Raw genomic sequence first — 21146 nt, 5'->3', positions numbered from 1 at the left:
AATTAAGTTAATCAATCCATGTAAGTGACACATCACACTTCACTCATGTTTAGTCTAGCACCATGAACCACATGCCCCTCCTGTGTAAAGAAATCACAACCAGGGTGGCTGGCTAATGAATATGTGGTGGAGGTAAGTAAGTCAGACTGAGGCAGGCAGTTGTCACAAGCCCATACTGAAAGACCTGCCATCTGGTAGTCCATTACGTAGACCAACTTTAGGTATCATCCAAGGAATTGCGCCATTTTTGTACACACTATGGGGCAGATGTATGATGGGCTTGCGCCACGTTTACGCCGCCGTTGCGTCACGGGGGCTCAGAAATCAGAGGGCTAAGTGTCTGTACGAGACAATGAACTGAGTGCCAAAGAATGTGTGTGGCAAATGTGAGTTTCTCTTTCCTTTACATTGACTAGGAAATGTATCAGTGTTGCGGAAATGCAAGGCATTGTAGTCAAGAACTGTTGGCTACACAGAATCGGCCCTTGAAAGTTTGCAGCATTTGAAGAAAGCTTTCCCTGTGTCTTTCCAGTTGGAAAGGATGGTTTTGGCTGCAGCTGTAAGCAGGAGGTCAACCAGGCTGCTATCGTTTTTAGACTGGATTTCTGGAGCCATGAACGCCGTGACTACTTCTCGCTCCCTGTACTATGTATGTAAAAAAAAATTCTAATGAAATCATTTTTAATTGTGGAAAGTTTGCAGCACGCAAATGACTGCTATCGGCTTCAAGGGAGAACACAACTGTCCTGTAACAATGTCATGATGCTTCTTGTTTGCCATTGCCACACCTGCCCCATTAAGCGCCCCTGGTTCCGCACATTTTGCAGGTGTAAATGCAGATATATGGGGTTTTTAGCACATTTCAGGCCATCAAATCTCCATTATGGGGTAGCTGCACTGATTTGAAGAAGGAATACTGCTTCATGCATAATAATGAAAACAAAAAGGCAACATGCTCCCGAAGAGATGAGCAATCTACCTTTAACACGTTTGGTGAATCGTTCTCCCCATTCGTCTAGAAGCAGTGCCAGAGTCGTCTTCCATCCACTTAGATCTCGAAAACCTGCACATGATGTAACAGACTCTTTTCATTTAATTCTTTTTTTTTTGTATTTAATCCCAGCTTTAATGCTTTTAAACCTTCTTTATTTTGATCTATGCGACCATTCTGATTCAGAACTCACCTTGGGCAGCTGAGATTTTCCTACTCTGGGACTCTCGGATTTTGCTGGCCATAGCGCAATTGGCGCTTGCATTTCCCCAGGCTGTTGGTCCCCCCTGCTGCCGCGACAGGAACACCACGCGGCCGCCCAGTGGGGGGACTACAGCCCCCACAATCCTATGCCTGTTTGCTCCGCCCTTTCCCGCCCACTGACGCGCCCGGAAGGCGCTGAAAAGGACAGAGCCCCATCTGGGGAGCGGGTGACCATTCTGATTCAGAACTCACCTTGGGCAGCTGAGATTTTCGGACTCTGGGACTCTCGGATTTTGCTAGCCATAGCGCAATCGGCGCTTGCATTTCCACCGGCTGTTGGTCCCCCCCCGCAACCGCGACAGGAACAAAACGCAGCCGCTGAGCGTGGGGACTTCAGCCCCACAATCCTTTGCCTGTTTGCTCCGCCCCTTCCCGCCCACTGACGCCCCTGGAAGGCGCTGAAAAGGACAGAACCCCTTCCGTGTCGCGGGACGCGTGCGGGCAACGCCAGGCTAAGCTCCGGCAAAGGGCTGGCCCTCTTTGGCCCTCCAAGGCCAGAGGAGGCTGTGCTGGGCCGGTCCTTTTCTCCCATACATGTTGGACACCTGAACAGAGGACGATAAGTAATTTTTAACCTTTACTGCATATAGCCCGTTTTGCAATTTTCGTTTTTAAAATGTCCAAAGGTCAAATCACAGGAAGGAAGCCCCAGGCACCTTAGATCAATTCCTGATAAAGGCCGCTAATAAGCTGGACCATGATATCTTTAGGTTCAATTCAGTTATCCACTACTCCTCCAACACCATGCACAGTCAACACTGCTACAGAAGACCCAGGGATCCCCTTACTCCTTTAAGATAGCCACGCTCAAACACAACCTTCACCGGGGGACACTATTACCACAATTAATCTTGATTAGAAGTCAAATGTATCAAATGAGGATTACCCTCCTTTACCACCTCTGGGCAATAAATCTGGCCCAATCCCCCTCGAGAACAGGGGGCTACTTTAAAACGCAAGAGGGGTGGGGACTCAGACGCAGGTAATAGCGCAAACATGTTTAGACAATCCAAGAAACCAACTAAGAAGCAAGTAATGAGGTAAACACCACCTGGTCCTAAAAACCTTCTCCCTCAGGGTCCTCTACTAGAAGGATTTAGAGAGGTTATGGAACACCTCCTAAAATCCCTCTTGCTACCTCTTATATAGAGAGTTAAGAGGTTGGGAGATCATTTGACCCATTTACTGGAAACCTACCATTCAAATGAAGAGACTTTAAAACAACATAATAGCCTGAAAAATCCAAAAAATCAGACTGTATCCCAGTTCCCTCCACCAAAACCAACTAAGCCTCAGGGGGAACACCCTTCATTAAAACCAGGTTCCGTCCAGACTGCCCCAGCAAGCTCAGAGCTACCACGAAACCCAGCCAGAGAGAACATTAACATAGGACCCTCAAAAATCCCAAACACTATAAACAAAGTATCATTGAGGGCAGCCCCTTTGCATACGGCCAACAATAACAGTGAACACTACATAAATTTACCACCAGAAGCAGCAAACTATGTAATCATCCTGACTGGAGTCCCAGGGCTGGCTGAAGGTAGTATAGAACCCCATGCCAATCTTAAAAACAAAGTCATTCATTGGCTGTGTACTAACAGACCTCTGCCACCAAATATAAATGGTGACATAGTCTGTGTTAGACGTCGCAACTGGGTGGGCCCCCGCCCAAAAGATATTGAGGGGGATGTTGTGATAATCAATTTCAGGGATCATAGAGTTGTCACTCATATCACTGACTGGTTTCCAGGGAGAGGGGAAGGTGGCATTTCACCCTGCGATCTGAGCTATTTCTATCCTAAAGCTCTCCTGACCCACCCAACATTTCCACCATTACCTGAAACCTTCAACACCTCACAATTCCCCAGTTGTAATAATCAAAATCTAACATCGAGACATTATGTAATTAAACTTACCTCACTTTTCCCACCTAAACGTACCTATAGGCTCCTCTCCTCTCATTTTGGCAGGCATCAACATAAAATTACAACGAGCGATGGAGTATTCCACTATGTAACCCTTATGAACCACTGTCAAGTCTAGAGGATCTGGATTGACAGCTGATAGTTACACAGTGGTTCAACCGACTAGTTCTTCCTCCTGGGTCTCTCGAACATCAAAATGGGTACTGGCGCGATCTCTCTCTTGATAGTCTCAGCAATACTTTTTTAATTAGCAAAACCATCGAACCAATTGTAACAGGAAGGTCTCCCCCCATGCTTTATGGGAAACAAACTATACAATCACTGGATGCCAGGGCACAGTTGAACCCTTTATACCCCATACCGCCTCCCACTTCTAGGGAAGAGGAAAGTAGAGATGCTGTGACACACAAGGTACCCAGTTCTTTTACTCTGTCCCATTCTTTTTTGTCCTGGAATGTGGCAGGTTTGGTAAATAAACTTGGACAACAGTCTTGGCTGGACTTGGCTGAAAAATACACCATCTTATGCCTACAGGAAACTTGAACTTTAGATCCTGCACACTTACTGGGGTATCAGACCTTTCACTCATCAGCGCTACCTACCCCCCATGGCAGGAATAGTGGGGGCTTATGTATATATCTTAGCACTGCGAGTGGACTTACAGTGCTAAACTACTTTTTGACTGAAAACTACCAGATTCTAATTCTTAGATGGGGCACTTCCGTAAATATGATTTAAATCAACTTTTACAACGATGTGTCTATTGATAATTTGGATAGAGTCACAAATAATCTGTTGTGTGATGTTTCCTCCATAAAGGAAAGAACAGGGGGCGAGTTCTTTCTGGTCTGGGTGGGTGATTTTAATTGTAACATTTGTCAGGATGGTCCGAAGGGCTTGTGCGGCCTCGGAAACCCTACTGACGATAACCCGAGTCACTTTGCCCATTCTAGGCAGGGTGACATTTTGAATAATCTGTTGTTCTATTTTAATCTTACATTCATCAATGAATTATGCTCGCCAATATTACAGTTCCAGCCAACCTATCACGGCAGAGGGTGTAATTCTATCATTGACTTCACCCTTAAGCATGGGCGAATTTTGCAAATTCGCAATTTGCGAATTTGCGAATTTGCGAATTCGTGATCCGCAAAATCCGCGAATTTGCAGATTCACTGATTTTGCGGATTGTGTGGGTTAGGGCCAGGCGGGAAAACGGTGCACAACGCTAGTGTAAGGGGCAGAGCCAAACGGGTGAGGCTTATATGCGAGTTCACATGCCTCTTGTGTGCATAAAAGGACAGGCACGGATCAGAGAAGTTCGTGGTCACAGGAACTGCACAGGGATTGAGCTCGTGAAAGTCAATAATGCAAAGGCCTCCATCAAGCATCATAGCTATTTTTCGACGATAGATATGGGGAGAACGCACACCTGCCCAGCCTCGACAAAACTCACATTTTTGGGGGGCTGATTAACTTTGCCATCACACCAAAGAGCGCCGGGGTCCCTCGAGTGAGCTGTCCATCAAGTGGGTAAAGGGCGCGAAGACGGTGCACACACTACTAGTGTGTGGGGAGGGGCCAAACGGACGCGGCTTATGTGCGAGTTCACATGCCTCTTGTGTGCATAAAAGGAAAGGCACGGATCAGAGAAGCTCGTGGTCACAGGAACTGCACAGGGATTGAGCTCGTGAAAGTCAATAATGCAAAGGCCTCCATCAAGCATCATAGCTATTTTTCAATGATAGATATGGGGAGAACGCACACCTACCCAGCCTCGACAAACCTCACATTTTTGGGGGGGCTGATTAACTTTGCCATCTCACCAAAGAGCGCCGAGGTCCCTCGAGTGAGCTGTCCATCAAGTGGGTAAAGGGCGCGAAGACGGTGCACACACTACTAGTGTGTGGGGAGGGGCCAAACGGACGCGGCTTATATGCGAGTTCACATGCCTCTTGTGTGCATAAAAGGACAGGCACGGATCAGAGAAGCTCGTGGTCACAGGAACTGCACAGGGATTGAGCTCGTGAAAGTCAATAATACAAAGGCCTTCATTAAGCATCATAGCTAATTTTCGACAATAGATATGGGGAGAACGCACACCTGCCCAACCTCAACAAAACTCACATTTTTGTCCTGAAACTATTTTAGGATGGCGCCAGCAAGCTGCCAGCGCCATCCTAAAATAGTTACTAAATTAGCTTCATCAGGATTCAGGAAGCACTAATAGATAAAATAAAGCAGGTGCTCGAGCACCTGCTTTATTTTATCTATTAGTGCTTCCTGTTGAAGCTAACTTAGTAACTATTTTAGGATGGCGCTGGCAGCTTGCCGGCGCCATCCTAAAATACTTACAAGTTCAACAGGCTTGAACTTTTGCCCCCCAAATCCGCCGCTCGCGGATTTCGCAGATTTTCAGTAAATTCGCGGCAGTTTGTGGATCGCGGATTTACCGAAAATCCGCGAAATCCGTGAGCGGAACGGATTTTGAGCACATGCTTATTCACCCTCTTTTCTAAAACGTACACCCATTTAATAACTTCATGGGAGACGTTAGACATTATTCATGGAGACCACTATCCAATTTCTTTCTCCATAAAAAAGGCAGAACTAGAGCGGCCACGGAGGGAAAATAATACTTTTTACCAACAACCGATTACCCTCGCGTGCAAAAACTGCTATATTCCCTTAAATGGGATAAGGTCGACCCTGTGGGACTATTAACAAACCTACTATCGAAAATGAGGGAGGAAATACACATCTGCCTCTCCCCCAGTGAAGACCCTTTCATAATTTTGGATTCTTTCTCAAAAATTCAAATTACCCTAAAACAACTACTGACTAGATACCATCGCCCAGATTCGAACCGCCAAACTGGCTGGTTTGATCATAATTGCACTATTGCTTTAAAAACTTTAAAAAAGGCCATCCACGCTACACCTAGATCCCTATCTGAGATTCGAGAAGTTAGACAAATTTATCGTCTAGCACTGAAAAATAGGGAGAAATCTTTGAAAAAAGAAGCATGGCAGGCTTTAATTACCGCCTCCAAAAATAGGGATTTTACCTCATTCTGGAAGGTGGTTAATGCTCCTACTTTCCGTGACAAAAATAACACCGCAGCGATAGACATTGCTATAAATGGTGAAGACTGGGTCACTCACTTTGAACATCTTTATGATAACGAATCCTCTTTCACATTAGTACCTTTCGCCTCTATTACTACTTCCGGAAATATGGGAAGTGCTTGCAAGGGAACTTTCCCTTTGGGAATTTCCTTTACTTGTGATGAGGTTAAAACGGCAATAAGGGAGAGCCCCTCGGGTAAGGCACCCGGCCCGGATGGTATACCAATTGATGTCTTCAAACATGAAAATGACCTCTGGGCCCCACTTTTAACTAACGTTATGAACAGTGCAAACTCGGTTGGGCTAATATCAACTTGACGAGGCATCAAGAGGGGAGTGAGACAGGGGTGCATTCTCGCACCCCTGTTATTCACATTATATATAAACTCTTATTGGCGATCACCTTAAGGGATTCCCCTATTACTACCCCTCATCTCATGGCCACCCTGTCCCCATACACTTATACGCTGACGATGCGGCCATCATGTCGCAAACCAGGCTGGGTCTTCAGAGGGCGGTCACAAAATGTAATACCTACATGAAAGATAAGGGGCTGAAGGTCAATACTACCAAAACATATACTACGGCTTGCGGGCATGGCACCAAGAAAGTACCCTGTCCCATATATATAATATCCTTTGATAGGAGAGGCACCTGGCAAACAGCTGTTAAAGCGAGAAAATTAGCCTTCTCGAGAGAGGTCGGTGCACTGCATAACTTTGCGACAAAACTTTGCGGTAGACCCGACAAGGAACTAATAACAATATATAAGGCAAAAGGTATATCTACGGCCACCTATGGATCAGGTATCTGGGGCATTGAAAAGATAACATCTATTCAATTAATTGAAAATCAGTACCTCAGATATCTGTTGGGGCCCCTAAATCCTCAGCAAATTACTTTACCCACATCAAATTAGGTATGCCTTTTATTTCTGACACCATAAAAATTGCACCTATCCTTTTATGGCATAAGGTGTGGGTCACTCTGGAGACCGCTTTTAACCGCAAATTAATCTCTGACTGTCTCACCCTGGATGGCGTCAGAAACATTAAATGGTTGTCCCATGTGCAGGCTCTGATGACCGAGCTTGGCCATCCTGAGTTTTTCTCTAGACCATCCAGCATGGAAACGTTTGCCAGAAAATCATTGAAACAATTGGCCATGCCTCATCTGGCCAACAAAAGATGGTCTATAGAAAAACACAAAAACACAGTTTTGGCCTTTCAGGAAATCACTATTAATCCAGAGCCCCAATCGTACCTCGTAAGTGAACTAACCTGCTACTCAAGAATGTTATTAACACGCTTCAGGTTCGGAATTTTTTTCTGCATTGTTACTTTTCCATCTTGTAATAATTGGTCGAGGGATTTGCCTACTTGCCCTTGTGATGATTTATCCCCCCAATCAAATTTGCATTGTATTTTATTTTGTAAATATTATACTGTTCCACGGAGGATCATTCTGAAACCAACCCTTAAAGCGTGGGGCCACCGCTCTTGCAGTATAGCCTATGTTAGATTGCAACAGCTGGAAAATGATTGTGTGGCTCAAACCACATCCAGTTTTTTAAAACTATTGATTAAGTTTAGAAACTCTATGTAAAGCACTTTAATTTTGTACATATTTCTACTTATATAGTCTTTAATGTATCTGTTTTTATCAATTCGGATTTGCTCTCTCTCTAATAACAATGATTTTTAATCTTTCTGTACCTTTGTGATACTTTGTGACTGTATGTTCCTTTTTTAACTAGTACGCTTTTATGAATTCATTTCTGTATATCGAATAAAGCTTTTTTGAATTTGAATTTGATTTGATCTATGCTTCTTAACTATTCTCTTCGAACATGAATAACCCTTAACATATTTCTAAATTTTTCCAGCAGTCTGACTGATTTGTGATTTCCTCTTTAGTCTCACTTTATGACTGTATCTAGAACTGGACTTCCCGTTGTACTTCACGGGGTACTTTCATCACACAGAATGGTGGCGAGGGAGCCTATTACAGACTAGAAAAATGGGATTGCAAGATGCCGCACGCATCTAAAATGTTTTTAAAATGAATGACAACATTAAAGGCAGCCATCTGTTGAAATCGGCAAGACTAGAATAACATATTCTGAAAGCTTACACTGCGAGGGGTGAATGTAAATGTACGCGTTTAAAAGAGAGTCGAACGCTGCTCAAAGTGTGTTTCATGCAGAGGAGTTATTACAGTTATTACTTCAGAACAGTACTCCACTAGACTGCTTACAGAGATTAACTTTCATGGGGACAGTTACTAAAACTGTCCGGCCCACTAAGTTATGGAGGCGCCTGTCCCAGTCTGTGGTAATTGCAGGCTGTAATCACTGGGCCATAATTGACCCTGTGCCATCTGAGATGGGCTTCGCCATCACGCGGTCTGAGGCAGCGCCTACCTGACTCTGAGTCGGCTCGTGCGCGTGGGAATACACGAGCATGAACTGGGCGGCTTCAGCAGCAATGCACACAACCGGTCCTGCCCTGTTCACTCGTGCAGGAGTCAGTGCCACTCAGAAAACCTGAAACTAAAAATATCTACTAAACTAACTTTTGACTTGAAATTGAATTACTGAATATATTTTCATAACGAGCCTTAAACAACAACTTAACTATAAATTCTAGCAGGAGTTAAAATGCATCCTGTATTGTGTACAGAGATGGAGAACATGATGCGCCCCGTGTCAATGTCGAGGGCTTGCATGTAAAGCACTAGACGGGCTATACAATGGAATTCATGAATTAGGCAATTTCACTTCCAGTGAAGAGTAACTATTAATTCCGACTCTGACCTTAAAGAAGCATTTTATATTCAGGACGCACACTTTGATATTACAAAAAGGGGTGCAAGGGTTGCGCGTCCTTCTGTGTAATAAGAAATTTGGTGGGGCTGCTGAAGTTCCTGCAGATTAAAATGAAATCATTCCTAAATTGTACTTGACAAGAGAATATGAGCATGCCTTCTTTGAGAGATGCACAGAGTGTGCTCAGGGGCGTAGTTTCTTTTGTGCAGCGGGTGCAGTGACACCAGGACCCAGATGCCTGATGCCCCCAGGACCCTGCAGCAGGCAAGGGGGGAGGAGCATTTCTATCCTTTCACTAGGGCCCATGGCACACTGGCTAGGCTAGCGAGTGTGCCACCCATAGCAGACATTCTGGGCACACTCTACATGTTGTCTAGTGTTTTGGGGCCACACATTTAGAGTCTGAGCACGTGAGGGAGCAGTAGATGACAACACCCTTGCCTTTCATCTCACACAAATGGTAGGTTGTGATTGTGGTTGCAGTGTTGAGATTGTGTAGTATGCCACCGGCATGGTAGGTGGATGTTGTCACAAGAGATTGTTGTAGCACCTTTACCAGCATCATCATGCCCACTCTTGCATTGTGCTTTCTCACCAGTGAGCCTCCCCAGCTATTCTGGTCAAATAGTATTTCAAGATTTGACTGTTCAAATAATGTTCAAACTAGGGAAGAGGAACTCTGTGCACAGCCAGTGTGCACGACTTCATTTTTTCATAACATGTTTGCAGTCTCAGTACTGCTAAGATATTTCTAGACATCTCTCTTTAATTGACATTTTACATACATTTCATTTGCTTTGGAATTCTTCATGATACTAGTCGGACCATTATAGCTCTGAAGGTGAGTGCATGCTGCTCCTATCATAAATGTTGGTGTACATAGCTGGGTGCAGTGTCACAAGCTCTGAAAACCTCACTCAGTGCACCGCAACTCACCTTGTTCTAGGCACACTCTGAGCGTACCCAGAAATGCAAGCCACGTATTTTTTTATTTTATTTTTATTTAATGCGATTTTATATAGCGCAAACATTACCCGAAGGTGTCAGAGCGCTTTACAAAATAACCAGTTACGTTACATAAGGACTTTGGATTACACGAGTTGCATAAGAGAAACAAACAGGAAACATTTGCAAATGTACAAGTTGTAAAGTCACACAACAAAGAGATACACCCAGAATTTTTTTTGCAAATGTACAAGTTGTAAAGTCACTCAAGGAAGAGATACAAACGGATAAACTCTAAACTCATAGGAATGGTAGTAAGTACAAAGGTCTACTACATATACTAGTGGTTAGAGTTATACATAAATATATATACAAATAGTAAATGTACTCATGATTACATTTTACCAGCGATTAGACTTGGACAGGTAAATATTACATATTTATAGCGTGAATGGAGAAATAAAACATCAAAAGCGGTAGAGAGAGGTGGGGGAGAAGAGTCGGAGGCTGAGATTGGCGAGAGGGGGACCTGAGGGGGAGAAAGAGATAAGGAAGTCCAGCAAAAGAGAAATGTCTGAAGTTTGACAGGATGAAGTCCAACGGACTGATGGACAGGACAAGAATCAACAAAATGGCGGATCCAGGTCGTGGGCATCAGAGGAAACCATTACAAAAAGGCAAGATGCACCAAGTCAAGCACCAAAAAACCTAGAAAGCAGAGTTCCATTAAACAGGGATGGGGTAGGGGGGGGACCGAGCCACAGCACCACGGGAGGATGGAGGGCAGTGGAATGACTGCTGTTTACGTGCACAGGCACAGTACCGCGAGGGCATCAGGGTTGACGATCAGCACATCATTGAGATTGAGAACTGGAGCGAGCCTCTGAACAAATAGGGACCAACAGCAAGCGCTGCCGAGGAGCACTCCGCCATCTTGTGCTCAGCAAGCGCGTCTCTGACCCATGGAGTTTATGGCTGGTGGTGGGACAGGTCATCAGAGCCCCCTACCATCAACAACGGAACATCAGGAGAACCCAGGGTCATCAGCAGTGCCCCCGCTCACAGTCAATTATCCCGCGGTGCATGATGGCAAACAGTGTATTCAGCACTGGGATCTCCCCTCAAGAAGCACATCGACATAGTAAGCCATTAAAAATGTACAGGCATCAAAACTTTTCAAATCAAAGTAAGAGGTAGGTCTGTGGCACACTGTCATTGTGCAATAGAGGTCAGCTCTTTCTACTGACATGCAACATAACCTGCAGGTCATGCAGTTGAGTGCAATGAGGGGCAACAGATACTTTCATACTTTTAAGGTTGACAAATTGAGTGCAATTTAATTAGGAAACAATAAAATCTGTTAATTATATTGCCTAAAAATGCCAAAATTGTGACAAACGACACTTAGTGGAGTGGTGTTGCTCACTGGTTAGAGGCGGCAGACCCGGAAGCAGAGGACGGCCCGGGACCAGGGTTCAATTCCCGACGCGGCAGGGTCGTGGACCAGGGTCAGCGGACTCAATAATTTTCGCCTCGGTGCCTACTCTAACCAGGGATCACACTCGGCAACTCTGGGCATTAGCTTGCCTCATCTCCACAATGGCCCCCCACATACGCCGGTGATGCCTGGTTTCACCTTGGAGATACCGAGTAGGGACCATCTCACAGGGAAAGCCAGGATGGGTTCCCCAGCGGTCTACAGTGCGGAGATACCCCATGTGGGGTGATTCATGCGCTTTACAAGACATTATTACATTACTTACTATATTTACTGTCTTACTGCATATTCTCCAAAAGTGAGTTTCTTTGATCATGTTACACATTATCCATTCCTTCTCTTTGAGTAGCTATCTTGAGGTGTATTTCTACCAGCTGTTTGGCTTGAGCATTTTTCAAGGAGGTTCTTTGTTCCTGATAGTTATTATTAAGCAGTACACTAACTGCAACATACTTTTATCAGTAAAGGACAAGTCTTCTAAATCTACGTGAGTGAAAATCAATTTTTGTCTACTCAGCACAAGATGCTTTGTTAGCGTTGTGGCTTATATTTCACATTATAAAATGACAAAAATGAAGAATGAATTACAGTTCATGTTTGAATAGTAAGTATCAGGGAACAATACTTTATTACAAATGATAGATCAGCAGTGTAAACACACCTACATTTGTTAGGTGACATCTAATCTTCAAGCATGAGTAATTTATGCACATTCTCAATAATAAAGTTCTGTAGCTTTAAACATATATTGTGGTAAGGAATATTGAAGTTAAAAATATTGTTTTTAGTATTGTTTATATTATCCATATAAAAGAATATTGATGTAGTAATAGCATGAGGTATATTTTTAATTGCTAAATAGTATGTAAAATTGCATTGTTTAAGAAGTTCCTTGATTTATTGAAATGTTTACATTTCTATTTGTAATTGTATTTGTATTACTTATTGAAACTTTTTTTAGTTTCAGGATGTTGGGTTAATAGGGAATAGGAGTGGTGAGGCTTTAAACAAATGAGATTTAAAATGTAAGCTTAAGTTAACAATTTTTAAGATATGCAAATACTTTTTTATTGCAGAATACATTCTGTTATAATTATTATTTTCGATTTTTGTTTTTTATGTGAAATAACACATACTTTAGTGATATTTTAGTTAACAAAAGTGCAAAAATATAAAAAAGAAATGTTTTTATATAGTATTATATTTGGATGTTTAAGTTAAAAATATGGAATTGTTTTAATTGTATAAAATAATTAAAATTTAGGAACGATTTCAGAAAATGTCAAAAAATTACAAAAACGTATCCTATGTAAAAATGTAAGAATATTTTATACAATTTATTTAGAAACATTGCAAATTCGTAACACATGTAATTTTAGTTTTTTAAAGTTTATAAATGTAGATAATGTTAATAAAAAAATTGAAGAATTTATTATTAAAAAAAAAAAAATGTAATTTAAATTTGTTTAAACGTGTTAGTAGTTTAAAATAGTATATCTTTAAAATATAAAAATATAGTAGAATTTGTACTACAAATTGTGTATTGTGTTTTTCAAAAATATAATATTCTAAGTAAGAAGTTTTATTGAGCTGGATCAAAAAATGCAATTGTTTTTTGTAGACTCCACAAGTTGGTTTAGTTTGGAGTGGAAATAGTTAATGCCACCTCTTTAGTGTCTAAACTCTTCCCCAAGTTGGTGTAGGTTGGAGTGGGAAAAGTAAACGTCACGCTTTATGTGTCCAACATCTTACCCAAGTTGGTGTAGGCCGGAGTGGGAATAGTAAATGTTCCCCCTTTAGTGTACAACTCCTTCCCCAAGTTGGTTTAGTTTGGAGTGGGAATAGTAAATGTCACCAATTTAGGTTCAACACCTTCCCTAAGTTGGCTTAGTTTAGAGAGGAAATATTAAATGTCAACCCTTTCGGGCCCTATTACGAGTTTAGTGGACTCGCTGTAGGCCCACGGCGGTCCCAGGAAATCTGCCAAGCCCTTGGTGAACCCACCCATTGGATTACAAGTTGAATCCAAGGCGAGCAGGTGGTGTAGTGGCTGTGTCACAAGACAGCCTAAACAGCATACTGCTGCTGTGTCAGTGTCTTCTGCACGTATGTGCACTGTGTGGCATGCATGGTGCATGCCACACAATGCATGTGCGAAGGTGCAATTCTCGGGGGGAACAACATGTGCCCCTCCACGCAAACCTAAGGGCAGATTTTCCCTGGGACCCTGTAAGGACCCCCTTTCCTGCATTTCCATCACCCTTTTCATGGCTGGGTCCTTGCCATGAAATGGGGGGTTGGAATGCAGGTCATAATCTACTCAGCGGTGCCCGTATCAGCACTGGCCTTCATGTTCTGCCCCTTTTCACACCACCACCGCTGGCGGTCTTGTGGCGGTCCCATCGTCACCATGTAATAAGGCAGTTGAACCGCTGGGGTGGTGGTGGTTGGACCGCCACCATGAGTATGATGGTCCCAGGACCCCAGCACACGTAATAAAGCCCTAAGGTCCTGTTTATAAGTCTGGCAGTCCATGGTTCTCCAGAGTCGCAGGGATGTGGCAGTCTCCTGACGGCTCTATTAGAAGTTGGGCGGTTGGTCGCTCCAGCCCCGCTGCAGACTCCAGGGAACCACCATTCCCTGGTGGTGTTGCAGCAGTGTAGTGGCATCCATATGCTTGATGGGACCACTGTGTCACCCCTTTAGTGTTCAACACCTTCCCATGTTTGTTTACATTGGAGTGGGAATAGTAAATGTCATCCCTTTAGTGTCCAACAACTTACTCAATATGGTTCAACTGCAGTGGAAATAGTACATTTCATCCTTCTAGTTTCCATCACCTTCCCCAAGTTGGTGTAGTTTGGAGTGGAAATAGTATATGTCACCCCTTTAGTGCCCAACACCTTTCCCAAGTTAGTTTAAGTGTGAGTCGGAAAAGTGAATGTCACCTTTTTAGTGAATAGGAATTTTACAATATTTAATATAGTAAAAACATGTGACAAATATTTAAAAAAATATATTTTTTGCCAGTTTGTATTTATTATACAGTTTTACATTTTGTTGAATATATTTTTTAAATTAATAGTAGTAATTATAAATTTAAGTAAATCAAACAATGTATTTTTTATTTTGAAAAAATGAAATAAGTCACATTTAATCTATATTTTTGCATAATTACATTTTTCACATGTCATTTTACATTGTATATCTTTTAAAAATAGTTTATACCTTTTTAAACACAAATTTAAACATTATTTAAGATATTTGTAGTTAGTTTATATCATATATTTTGTTTTACATTTATTAAACATTTTTAATACATTTCCCATTGATATCTATAGAGAGATAGTCTTTTTTGTAGTCACATTTGCCATCCATTTTTTTTACTGCTAACTTCTATTTTGAAGTCTATTGGTGCTGTTTTGCATCTTGTTTCCAGGAAAGAAGTCATAGTTAGGTATTGCTAATAGTAGGAAGAAGTATGTTCTTTTTTAAGGGTTTTGATGGTAGGAGTTTCTAGGATGAATTTTTAAAAGGTGGGTATAGTGTTGTTTGGTTGCTTACTATATATTTTTTATTGTGTTTTTATTAGTGTGTTGCTCTACTTTGTTATATTGCATTTGTTACATTGTATTACTAATGTATGGTTATGTTCTGTTAAAATATGTAATGTTACTTATGTTTTGATGATTAAACATAATGTGGGCCTAATTACGAGTTCAGCGGTCCATGAACCTCGCAGTCCAACCGCCGTATTACTAGATGGTCGGATTGCTATTACAAAGACCATGGCTGAACGGCCTACACCACCAGCAAGGTGCAGACTGCCGATGGTCACGGTCGGGGAACAGCAGCTGCCATAGGATGGTACAGAGGAGTTTCATCACCGTTCATATTAAGAGTTGGCTTTCTTATAAGCTGACCAAGGTGACGGGACCCCCAGCTTCAAGTCGGTGAACCTGAAGTATTATGGGTGTGTACTAAACCCTTTCCTGTTATTTCGATCATAGTTCAATGTAGATCCCTTTAGTCAGGGCCTCCCTTCACAGTAGAATCTTCACATCAAAGAATACAACCCTGTTTAGGGTGATCTACAGGTGACTTCTTTTCGTACCTTATACCCATTGCTGGACTTGCCATATATGGGCCGGACTTCAGCAATGAGTAGGTGGTATTTTTCCTCATGTTTTATACATATGTGTACATTTAAAACCTGTGCAGTTGAACTGTACATATAGGCATCGATACATATGGAAAACCATTACCCACCACCGCAAAACTGCTAGCATACCATGGGCCCTGAGGTCAACTAGTAATACGTACTGGTGGCCGTGGACTCGGTTTTCAGGTAGTTGGACTGCCAAACTCGTCATAATCAGGCATTGTATGTGTATAATTGGGAATGTTTTGTATTGCACAAGTGGGTGTTTCATTTTTCTTTTGGAGGTTTTTATCTACGAACAATTTGGATAGGAATTAGGAGTTTATGATTTTTTTTAGGAAAATCAATTTTGGTTTATTATAAACAAATTGTTTTTACTTCAATTTCCTTTGTTTTCGGCTTTCCTGGAGCGGTTCTTTTTCTAAAACAGTTTTTCGGGTTATTTATGGAACCTAAACACTTTGCATTGAGGGATTTCAATTGAATTGTTTATATTTTGTTATTTTTGGGGGTTTATTGGAACCATTTTCTTAATTTGTTTAGCGATTAACATTATTTGTTACATGGAGAAAGATCTACAGATAGGAAATATTGAGAGCCTTATTGCGAGTATGGTGGTCCTCAGGACCGCTGTACTCGTGGCGGCGGTTTTGCCACCACTGCTTGTCCGCCGGGTTCCTGCCACGAGCACACAGTGGAAAGAAGCAGGAATTGTCTGGCAGTGTCTCTCCAGCACATCTGAGCATATTCCAAGTTGGCTTTCCACTACCCATTTCATGAAGGTGGGGACCCCCTGCCACTTCTTGGCCTAGGGGTGCTTGTGGAGGGGGGCTATGTTGGGCCCCCTGGAATTGCACCCCAGTTCCTGCATGGTGTGGCACGGTATACAGACATAATATCGACAACAAAAATATCGAGGTAGGTAAATATCGAGTTTAAAATATCAAGTAGACAGAATATAGATAAGACAGAATATAGACTACAAAAATATCGAATAGAAGGACAAAAATATAGAATCAAAAATATAGCATGGACAGAATATCAAATGGACAGAATATAGACAACAGAAATATCGAGGGAGGGGGCGTGGCTTGGATGCCGAGGAGGTAGGCAGCGTGAGCTCGGAGCTCCGTGCCCGATCCTGAAAAATATCCTGAATATCTGGTCGGACCCCGACGAAACTGATATAATCCGATACTGGAAGGTGCCACGGAGGGTCCGGCGCCGACGGCGGTCGACTCGAGACCGTTCCCAGCCCGGTATTCGATTCTGAAAGTTGGACTCAGGCGTGAAGTCATCGAGCTAAGATGGCGGCGGTGGCATGAGGCACGGAGACGACGGAGTCGCAGGCCCGGAGCCACTTTAAAGGCTGCTACTCTTCTCCGATAAGAGGTGTAGGCGGACGCATCTGATCCCTCTCGGGGTGCTGGGGCGGACCTTTCGCGCGCCGCCGGCTATGGATGAGATCTGGACCCTTGGTAGTGGCGGCGACAACGTGGCGACAACCCAGTGATGATGACCCCGGCTCTTTGAGTACTACTGGCGCCATACGGCTCGACGATCTGTCGGAAACCCTGATCCCGAGTGGCGGCTTTGGCACCAGAGTCTAGAGTGGTGCTCAAGGAGTGGAACACAGCGGGCCTTTCCCACTACTGTTACAGGGGGATTTTCCTAGGGGCGAGGCCCTGCGAAGTGCGGAGCGGGTGCAGAGGCAGCTTTGGAGGCCACCACTCGTGCCAGCCCAGATGGGGAAGCCGAAAAGGAAGGGGGATGGTGCGACTGACACCGAAGCCACCGAGACCAGTCGGCGCTGCAGCGTATGCAGGACCATATCCTGGAGGCCATCGCCACCACAAAGGACGCCTTGCAGCAGGATATAGCCCAGGTGGCGACGGGCTTGGGACTCCTGAAAGCTGACCACGATAAGCTCAAGGACAGGGTGAAATCCGTGGAAATCACGGTTCAGGAATTGGCCCCGGCCCATGCAGCGGTGAAGGCGCAGATGGCAGATGTGATGGATCGATTGAAGGTGCTGGAACGGAGGGCCGAGGACGCGGAAAACCGGAATAGGCGCAACAACGTACGCCTCGTAGGCCTGCCGGAAAAAATCGAAGGAGACGATATGGTGGGCTATCTCGACAACTGGTTACGAACTGAGGTGGCACCAGAGGGATTGTCCCCCTTCTTCTCCCTTGAGCGAGCACATAGGGTTCCGGCGCGTCCGCCGGCCCCGGGCCTCCCGCCTCGCCCAGTGGTGTTCAAGTTGCTCCATTATAGGGACAGAGACTGGTTATTGCAGAGAGCCAGGGAGGCAGGACCCTTTCAAGTGGACAACAACAGGGTCACTATGTTCCCAGACTATACGTTTGAGACGCAGAGGCTCAGGGCTAATTTCTTGTCCCTTAAGCGGGAGCTCCGTGATGAAGGCATCAAGTACTCCCTGCTCTTCCCGGCGAAGCTGAGAGTGGTGGTGGATGAACAGACACTCTTCTTTACGTCCTCGGCGGACGCCTGGGCCTGGTGGGACACTTACAAAGTGGGAACAGATGGCGCCAAGGCCAGGGAGGAGGAGGCTAAGGTGGCACAACCGATCAGGAAATCCCAACGGATCAGGAAGAACCGCAGGAGGACCGGCAGGCCTTCGGTGTCGCAGACGGAGACGGAGAGGCTGGCGGCCCTACAGGCAGTGGCGAACTTATCCAAAACTACCAGGAGCCAGTCCGGAAAGGGTACGGAATCGGAGGACCCGGGCACGGGCTCGGAGACGGGACTTTCGGAGTTTGGTGGAGCCCGAGGCCCTATCGTGACGCCGCAGACTTCGGAGGAGATCCTTGAGGCGTGTTAACTTGGACTAATGGAGCGGACTCGCTGGTTGGACACCGGGGCGTTGGGCCCGAGGCAGCGGAACACTGTTACATGGGGTTTCGGGGCGCTATGATGTGGGGATTGTGGGGTGGAGTATGCAGGACTGATTTGCTTTCACAAACCTTTCGCATCGAGCCGCGCCCTACTGGCCCTTAAGGTCATCGCAGTGGAGACTGCGAACATTACTGCCTTTCTTTGAGGGGTGGTTGGGAGTGTTGGTTTGGATGGGGGTACTTCCACTTGTGGGGGGGGCCTGTCCTGGGGGGGTGGGAATTGAGAGCAGTTGGGGTTGCTCTGGGTGTTGTTGTTGGAGGGGGGGTTTGGTTTCCTGTTTGGAGAGGGTGGGGGGGGTCAGTCCGTGGTCGAGGAGCGTGCAAGGTCAATGATTTCTATTGTTCGGTCTGAATGGGCAAAGGGGAATGGCTAGTACTGGGGCATTGAAATGTGTGTTTTGGAATGTGCGGGGTATGCAGTCCATGACACGTAGGCATAAAGTTCAGGCATACCTCAAGCGTAGGGGGGTGCACATTGCGTTCCTGCAAGAAACACATCTTAACAAGCAGGAAGGGATTGCGCTACAGAGGCGATGGAGGGGGCAGTTGTTCAATACGACGTTCTCAGCTTTTGCAAGGGGGGCGCTAATTTGGATACGAGCAGGGGTTCCCTTCCAGATTACTAAAACATTGGTGGACCCTGAGGGCAGATATGTGGCGGTGGAGGGGAGGCTAAGAGGCAGGCTAGTGTCTCTCTGCAGTGTGTACGCTCCCAATGTGGATCTGCCCGCATTTTTGTCCGTACTGTCGGGTAAACTGGCGGGCTATTTGGCGGGGCCGGTGCTCCTGGGGGGGATTTCAATTCGGTGGAGGATGTAGTTTTGGATAGGTCCCATCCCCCACTGCGCGCGTCCCCAGTGCATAGGGTAGCCAAGCGAAGGCGGGAGTGGCAGGAGAGTTGGGCCCTCACGGATGCATGGAGGGCGTTACACCCCACTACTAGGGACTACTCCTTTCACTCGCAGTTGCATGATCTACATGTTAGACTGGACACGTTTTTGTGTTCGTCATATGTACTCTCTGCGGTGGGGGGGGTGGAATATTTGGCCCGGACGATGTCGGACCACAACCCTTTGTTGTTATCCCTGAACTGGATGGTGGCCGTTAATTGCGTACCAACATGGCGCCTGCAACCCGATACCCTGGATGACTTGTTGTTCAGGGAGGCCCTTGGAGACTGTATAGAGTGTTATTTTGAGGAGAACAGTGGCTCGGCCTCCACGAGGGCGGTGGAGTGGGATGCGTTTAAGGTGGTGGTGCGAGGGCACTGTATTGGACACACGGCTGGGGCTCGCAAGACTTTGTTGGATGATTTGGATAAGACTGAGACGCGGTTGAGGGAACTGGAGAGGGGTCGCCCGAATCACCCTGAGTTGCAGGAGGGGCTTAGTGGAGCCAGGGAGGGGCTGGCAGTGGAACTGGAACGGCTGCGCAGCTTTGATCATAAAGCATACATGACGAGGGCGCATGCGGAAGGTGATAAGGCGGGGTCTATGCTGGCGTGGCTTGCCAACCCAGTCAGGAGGGGTATGCCGATCATGATGATCCAGGAGACAGGGGAGGAGCCCTGCCATACCCAACCCGGGATACTGAATACGTTTCGGGCGTATTATGAGAGTCTCTATGAGAGTGAAGAAACAGGGGGGATGGATGAGCTGGGCGATTTCTTGGACGGTCTACGACTGCCGAGGGTGGAAGACACAGAGGCAGAGGAGCTGGGTCGGCCCATTACGATCGGGGAGATAGGGTGTGCAGTAAAACAAATGGCCAGAAATAATACCCCGGGTCTCGACGGGCTCCCGATTGAGTTTTATAGTAAATACCTGGAGTACCTTGCTCCCCGGCTGCGAGAAGTCTACAACGAGGCACAATCGAGGGGTCGGCTCCCGGGCTCCATGTGTGAAGCCATCATGATCCCGCTCTTAAAACCGGGCAGAGAGGGGGCGGCTCTATCCTCCTACCGTCCGTTGTCCATGCTGACAACGGACTACAAGATCCTGAGTAAAATTCTTGCCAACAGGCTGCTAGTGCACATGACTGGCCTTGTTAATAAGGACCAGTGCGGTTTGATCCCGATGCGCTACACCGCCCACAATATCCGAAGGCTTACGAGATTGATGGGGGCAGACTGGCCGGGCGCCGTCTCTCCATTTGTTCTCTCTATTGACATAGAGAAGGCCTTCGACAGTCTTGAATGGGGGTACTTGTATGAGGTGATGCGGCGCTTTGGGCTGGGGGACGGATACATAAACTGGACCAAGGTCCTGTACACTGACGCGGTTGCGAGAGTCCGGGTGGGCACTCTGATCTCGAGGCAATACCCTGTCCGGCGAGGCACTAGACAGGGGTGCTCCCTATCTCCTCTCTTGTTTGCCCTGGCGATGGAACCCTTCGCTGTGGAGGCCAGGTCGGGCCGCCACTATGCCGGATTATCGTATAGGGGCAGGCCACATCTCATTTCTCTATACGCAGATGATCTGCTGAT

This window comes from Lissotriton vulgaris, chromosome 4_1 (assembly GCF_964263255.1).
Source record: "Lissotriton vulgaris chromosome 4_1, aLisVul1.2, whole genome shotgun sequence".
Classification (NCBI taxonomy): Eukaryota; Metazoa; Chordata; class Amphibia; order Caudata; family Salamandridae; genus Lissotriton; species Lissotriton vulgaris.
The sequence above is the reverse complement of the archived record's forward strand: the minus strand, read 5'-3'. Positions refer to the sequence as shown.